Source organism: Echinops telfairi, unplaced genomic scaffold, assembly GCF_000313985.2.
Source record: "Echinops telfairi isolate 266 unplaced genomic scaffold, ASM31398v2 ScPeMD7_2;HRSCAF=8, whole genome shotgun sequence".
Lineage (NCBI taxonomy): Eukaryota > Metazoa > Chordata > Mammalia > Afrosoricida > Tenrecidae > Echinops > Echinops telfairi.
In genome coordinates this window covers 57,873,290-57,879,691 of record NW_022103898.1, presented here as the reverse complement: position 1 = coordinate 57,879,691, position 6,402 = coordinate 57,873,290, and positions in this window count along the sequence as shown.

The following is a 6,402-nucleotide window of genomic DNA, read 5'->3' as shown; positions in this document are numbered from 1 at the left end:
AGATTGGATGCTGTAAATATAAAGTAAGATTTTAAGACTCAATCTTGCCTAAGAAGTTTAATGGATAAGGAAAAACGCACACAAAAAACAACTATGTAACAGGATTCAGTTCTCTTTCCTCATGATTTTTCAGTACCAACAATGTCACTTAACACCCTGCTGATATTTAAAGATGATTTGTCTTAAGCAAATCTGATAAAAATAAGTAACTGCATACAAGTCCAGTTACTGAAAATATACTCCCCAAATGGGTTTTCTTGCAACCATGTAATTATGCCTGTCAATTCCTATTTCTCCAGTGTTAAGTGCAAGCTCACAGAGGATGACCCTACAGCTGAGTAATTAGCTTCCTCTGATCTAGGCATCAGATTTTCTTGATAGTGTGTGCTAATGTGAAATTCACTACTAAAAAATGGTTTAGCAAAAGCAACAATGACCAAAAAAAGAAAACAAAGCGGATTCTTTAGAGAACAAAATCCCAGCAGGTTCAAATTTTAAAATAATCCACCTGCTGGCTGCTCCAGTAAACCTGCTGATTATTGGCTCCTCTCCTTAAATCCTGCTGTGCCTTACCGCTCCACAGAAGAGGCTGCTGTTCTAACTGATTGCTGATAGTGTATGGCAAGAAGATATATGTTATCACCTGTTATTGTTATCACAAAAATTATAAGAACAACTGCAGCTAGCTTGGAAACAGAATGAAGGATTAGAATATATTGCCAAGTGTATTTTACAGTATCATGTTTTACAAAAAGTAGCCTATAAGTGTATAACCAAGTGTTTATTCAATCTTATTGTGCAGTAGGGATTGTTTCTCTTTAATGATACTTTAAAAATTTATGACAACTTATTTGCAAAATAATCCATATGAAAATTTGTTTCAGAAGCATATCAGTTTATCAGAGATTCTTTTAGACAGAAGTATTGGTAGGTGGACATGTTTTTCCACCAATGGTGTGGTAACATAATAACATCATATATGTTACATACTTTCAGCAAAATTTATGAAGCTGGTGCTCTGAAGTGGCATTTAGATTTTCTTTTTTCTGTTAGGAACACAGGACTCCAAGAATAAATTTTCATATCGATGATTTTTTTTAAATTTTGGATTATTTCATTTTTCTGTCCTAGAAGATTGTTGTTGTTTTTAATTTAAAACATTGGGGTGTATAGTTTCTGACCAAACCTTTACAGTTTATTCAAGACATATTATTCAAATTAACTCCCCTGAAAATATCTCATTGTAAAGAATGATTTCAATTGCCTTGATGATTTTAAACATTATTAAGTATAAAAAAAATAAAAACAAAGAATTTTGATCTTTCCAGAAAAATACTTTACAGTGAAGTTTTCCTCCTTAAACACCTGTGGTATCAATTCTCAGTGAAGTAGGATGGTCTCTTGCTGTATCACTCAATATCATCTCACTAGGATCAGCTGATATCTCCTCTGAGTACAAGGACCTCATTCTGCTTTTCTCATCTGTCTTCTGATTTCTCAAATCTCCTTGCACACTGAGATAGTTAAAGTGTATTGTGCCAACCTGGCCAATAAACACATGTGGGCTTAATTGAAGGGCAGAGAGATAAATGGCTCCTTGAGCCTCACCTTTCTAGTTCTCGGGTCTCTTGCTTTGTGATGGCTGGACCAGGGTGCAGCTGCCTTAGCCAGTTCCCTGCTTCAGCTGGCAAGGTTCACTTCCTGCAAGGCATCCCCAAGGAGTTGCCGCATGGATCTACCCGGATGTGGCCTTGGGTGCTGGGGCAGCCGTGTGGAGACCTCTGCCAGCGCTGAGATGTTTACACATTCACTGATTCCACATTCCTCCTGCAGTCGGCATTGTTGTGTGTGTTTTGTGAGATGGAGGAGGTCTTTGTGGATTGGTGTTGGACATAAGGGTTAATGTTGAACTTGTGGGCTTGGGCAGCACTGGGTTGGGATGTTTTCTTGATGTGCACAGGGAGGGTAAAGGGAGAATGAGTAGGAAAGAGGGAACCGATTACAAGGAACTATATGTGACCTCCTCCCTGGGGGACAGACAACCGAAAAGTGAGTGAAGGGAGACATCGGACAGGGCAAGATATGACAAAATAATAATTTATAAACTATCAAGGGCTCATGAGGGAGGGGGGAGCGGGAAGGGAGGGGAAAAACGAGGACCTAATGTCGGGGGTTTAAATGGAGAGAAAATGTTTTGAGAATGATGTACAAATGCGCTTTACACAATTTATGTGTGTATGGATTGCGATAACAGTTGTATGAGCCCCTAATAAAATGTTTTAAAAAATAAATAAATAAAAGTCTCTCTTAGATATGAGTTTCTGTGGATTTGTTTCTCTAAAGTACCCAGTCTCTCTCTCTCTTTCTGTCTCTCTCTCTCTCTCTCACACACACACACACACACACACACACACACACGCACACACACACTCTATCAGTTCAATAGCCACGATGACTTGTTTCCATTTCAAGTGACCAAACTCAGGACATACTCCTCTCTTATGGTTCATTTTAATAAAAGTCTGAGGGTTTCCTCTTCTATACCAATAACTCTCAATAGGGCACCTCTTTGGGGAGCTGCTGTTCAGAATATAGGGCAGCTGTTTTGATGGTGTACTGGAAATGGATATGGTTGTTCTGCATTTGCTTGTCTTGCTGCAAGAGCACCTACTCTCTGCATTTCCTGTAAGTATAAAGCCCACATTTTACACATCTGCTATCTCTTAATAGCACTTTCTCAAGGGTCAAAAAAGGTTCAGAAAGACAACCTTCAAAATTTACAGTTTCTGAAACATGATATTAGAATGATGCTCGGGGTATAATTAAAAAACGTGACACAGTCATATTATATCTGTTACTAAAGGTCTTTAAGTGGTCTAAAGTGTTTGTGCTCAACTACTAAACAATGATTGGTGATTCAAATCCAACTGGGTTTCTGAGGAAGAGAAGCCTGGCGATGAAATTCTACAAATTGACAGCAACACTAAGCAACAAAATTCTACTCTCAAACAATATGTCAACAGGAGTCAAATGATTTTGTGTAGATTTTTGGTTATGTGCAGTATATTAATGTTGGACATTCCCAGGTCTGCTTGTTCATGTGATGTGAATTTTGTTAGTTTCCTTTAGAGTCTCCTAGCAGTAAAGAGATCTACAATGAGTGGCACGAAACAAAACTTCATACGAACAATTTCAAACACCTATATACTGCTATATACGTACTATTCAAGAAGTTTCCTTGATTGTAGTGATTATTATGCAACTCCTTTTTACACATTCAAACTATTAAAGTGTTTGGTATGTGAGTTATATGTCATCAAACTGTTTAAAACCAACATAAAAAAGAAGAAATATGCACAAACTAATTGATGAGTTAACTGGCTCTCAACAACCTTAACATTATGCCCATTTTATAAAGGGTGCATATGGGGTACAAAGGGTAAGTAAATGACGCAAATCCATGAACCTAGTAAATTTCAGAAGGGAGCCCTGGTGACACTGGTTATTCATTGGGATGCTAACTGCAAGATCAGCAATTCAAAACTAGTAGCTCTCCATCGGAGAAAGCCTAGATTTTCAATTCTCATTAGGAGTCCCAATCTTGGAAACCCATAGAGATAGTCCCAACCTGACCAAGAGGTTCTCCATGAGCCAGAATCGACTTGATGGCACTGAGTTAGGTTTTGAGAGTGAATTAGAGTCAAGATAAAACCCAGGCCACCAGGCGCCATTAAGTAGGGCTACATGATAAGAAGCCCAACAAAACAAACAAATACTCGAATTAATCAACAAATAAAATTTGCTAAATCTCTATAATTTTTTTACTCCTCTAGTTATCATTTACTTTATTTATGGTTCATTTTCCCATTTCATCTGTCATTCTCTCAAGGTTCATGTAATCAGGAGAACTATTGTTGACGTTTGACCCAGGGCTAGAATTATCCCTGAGTACTAGGCTTGTCTTATGAGCCCCTGATTGCTGGTGTTCCTTATTGACTTTGCACTAATTAGTCTAGATTTCCAATGCCTGTCTGCTATTTATTAGAGATTTCTATATCTGTCATGTTCTTTGTGTGTATCATATGTTGGTGACAATTATCTAGAGTTCTCTCTTACTTAGCCCTCCTGTCTCAGTGCTAATGACTTCTCTTTAGTCCAACACAATCACTGCACATACTTCTGGACTTTATCAATGATCTCAGCCAGACAAAAATAAGTCTCCTAGACTCTGGAACAGTGGTCCTCAACCTTCCTAATGCTGCAACCCTTTAATACAGTTCCTCATGTTCTGGTGACCCTCTACCATAAATTTTTTTTGTTGCTATTTCATAACTGTAATTTTGCTACTGTATGAATCATATGTAAATATCTGATATGCAGGATGCACTTTCATTGTTACAAATTCACATAAATAAAGCATAGTGATTAGTCATAAAACAGTATGTAATTATATATTGTGAAATATTTATTTCTAATTACAAATACATGAAATTTGGTCTTGAAGCATGGTGTAGCATGGGTAACAGTCTTAATATAATATGTGTTAATATGTGTTTTCTGATGGCCTTAGGTGACCCCTGTGAAAGGGTCATTCAACCCCCAAAGGGGTTCCGACCCACAGGTTAAGAACCACTGCTCTAGAATATTTCACAAATCAAAATCCTGCATAGCTGAGACATAGTTTACTCATTGGTCTCTTAACAGCCAGGCCCGCAGTTGGAAAACTCTAGCTTCTCCATGGGAGAAAGATGGGTCTTTCTAGTCCTGTAAAGAGACAGGGCCAGTTCTACTCAGTCCTACAGAGTCCCTGTTGGTGGAATCAACTCTATGGCAGTGACAAGAGAAGTCTATTGTCACCTTGTATGGGATCAAAGATAGCATGCCGGCTTTAAAGTAGTAGGCAAGTACGATTTGTCCATTTATCCCTTTTCCAGCATGACTTGTGTTATATGACATTGTGTGCATCCCTGCAGGTTTATCCAGCCAAGCCTGGGTCCTTCTGCATCTTTACACTAGCCTCAAACTCAGAGCCTTCAAGTCAATGCCAACACACAGCGACAGTGGAGAGCTGCACTGTGGGTTTCTGAGATTGTCACTCTTTACGGGAGTAGAATGAATCTGCTTCTCTCTTGTCCCTCAGTGTCTAAACACCCCGGTCGAATAAGGTGGCCTTTTGTACACCCACAAAGTTCTCAGGCTCACTTTCATCATTTACCCCTGACTGTGAGCCTAACCGTCTGCCTAACTGACTACGGTGCCTCCACAGGGTCTATTTGTCCCTCCAGTACTTTCTTTGATAATAATCTAATTGCATGTCCTCAAGGGCTTACTTAATTTTGTTACCATTGTCTTAGTTGCATTTGTTTAGTATGAATTCATTTATTTAGCATGGGCTTTTCCTTTATCATATTTTAAAAGTTGAAACCTTTATTGTTCTGCTTACTTTAGCTGTGAGAACTTTCAATTCCTCTGAAGACCAGGCTGTCAGTCTGCCAAGTAGTGGTGAATTGATGAGAAATGGCAGGTACTTGGGTGATTTTGTTTCTAGTAGGCTAATGGCAGTTAACTAAAGTAACTGTTTTTTAAAAATCACTTTATTAGGGGCTCATATAACTCTTATCACAATCCATACATACAGCAATTGTGTAAAGTGCATCTGTACATTCATTGCCCTCATCATTCTCAAAACATTTCCTCTCCACTTAAGCCCCTGGCATTAGGTCCTCATTTTCCCCTCCCTCCCCACTCCCCCCTCCCTCATGAGCCCTTGATAATTTATAAATTATTATTTTGTCATATCTTACCGTGTCCGACATCTCCCTTCACCCACTTCTCTGTTGTCCGTCCCCCAGGGAGGAGGTCACATATAGTTCCTTAACTTTTACAGCTGATTTAGCCTGTCAAGGAGTTGGGAGAGAAAAAAGATATATGCTCAGACTTCCATCCCCAGATTCCTAACTTAGAAAGCAGATCCTCAATCCTAGTCAGGATCCTTAATCGTGTGTGCTTTCATCTGATTCCAAATTATTTATTTTTCAAGTTGAATGTTTGTCTCTATTCTTATATCACCACAGAACATTATGATTAGCAGTCATTAACTTTATTATTAATGTTTATAAATATTATATACTAGTTTCCATGATATTCCAATGTTGCTGTGGAAACAAATTAATCTGTAGGGTGTTTCCCATCTGAAGCATGCAGGTTGACATTTGTTACAATAACATACTATATTTTGATATAGCATGATGATATATAGGCAAGTCAATCAATAGCCATCACAAGTTGAATACTGATAAGATTCTTGTTGAAGTCTCCTGGCCTGCATTTCCAATTTATAGTTATTATCATTAAAATCACATTTCTAAAAATTATGTAAACAGAAAAAAGAAAACAATACCC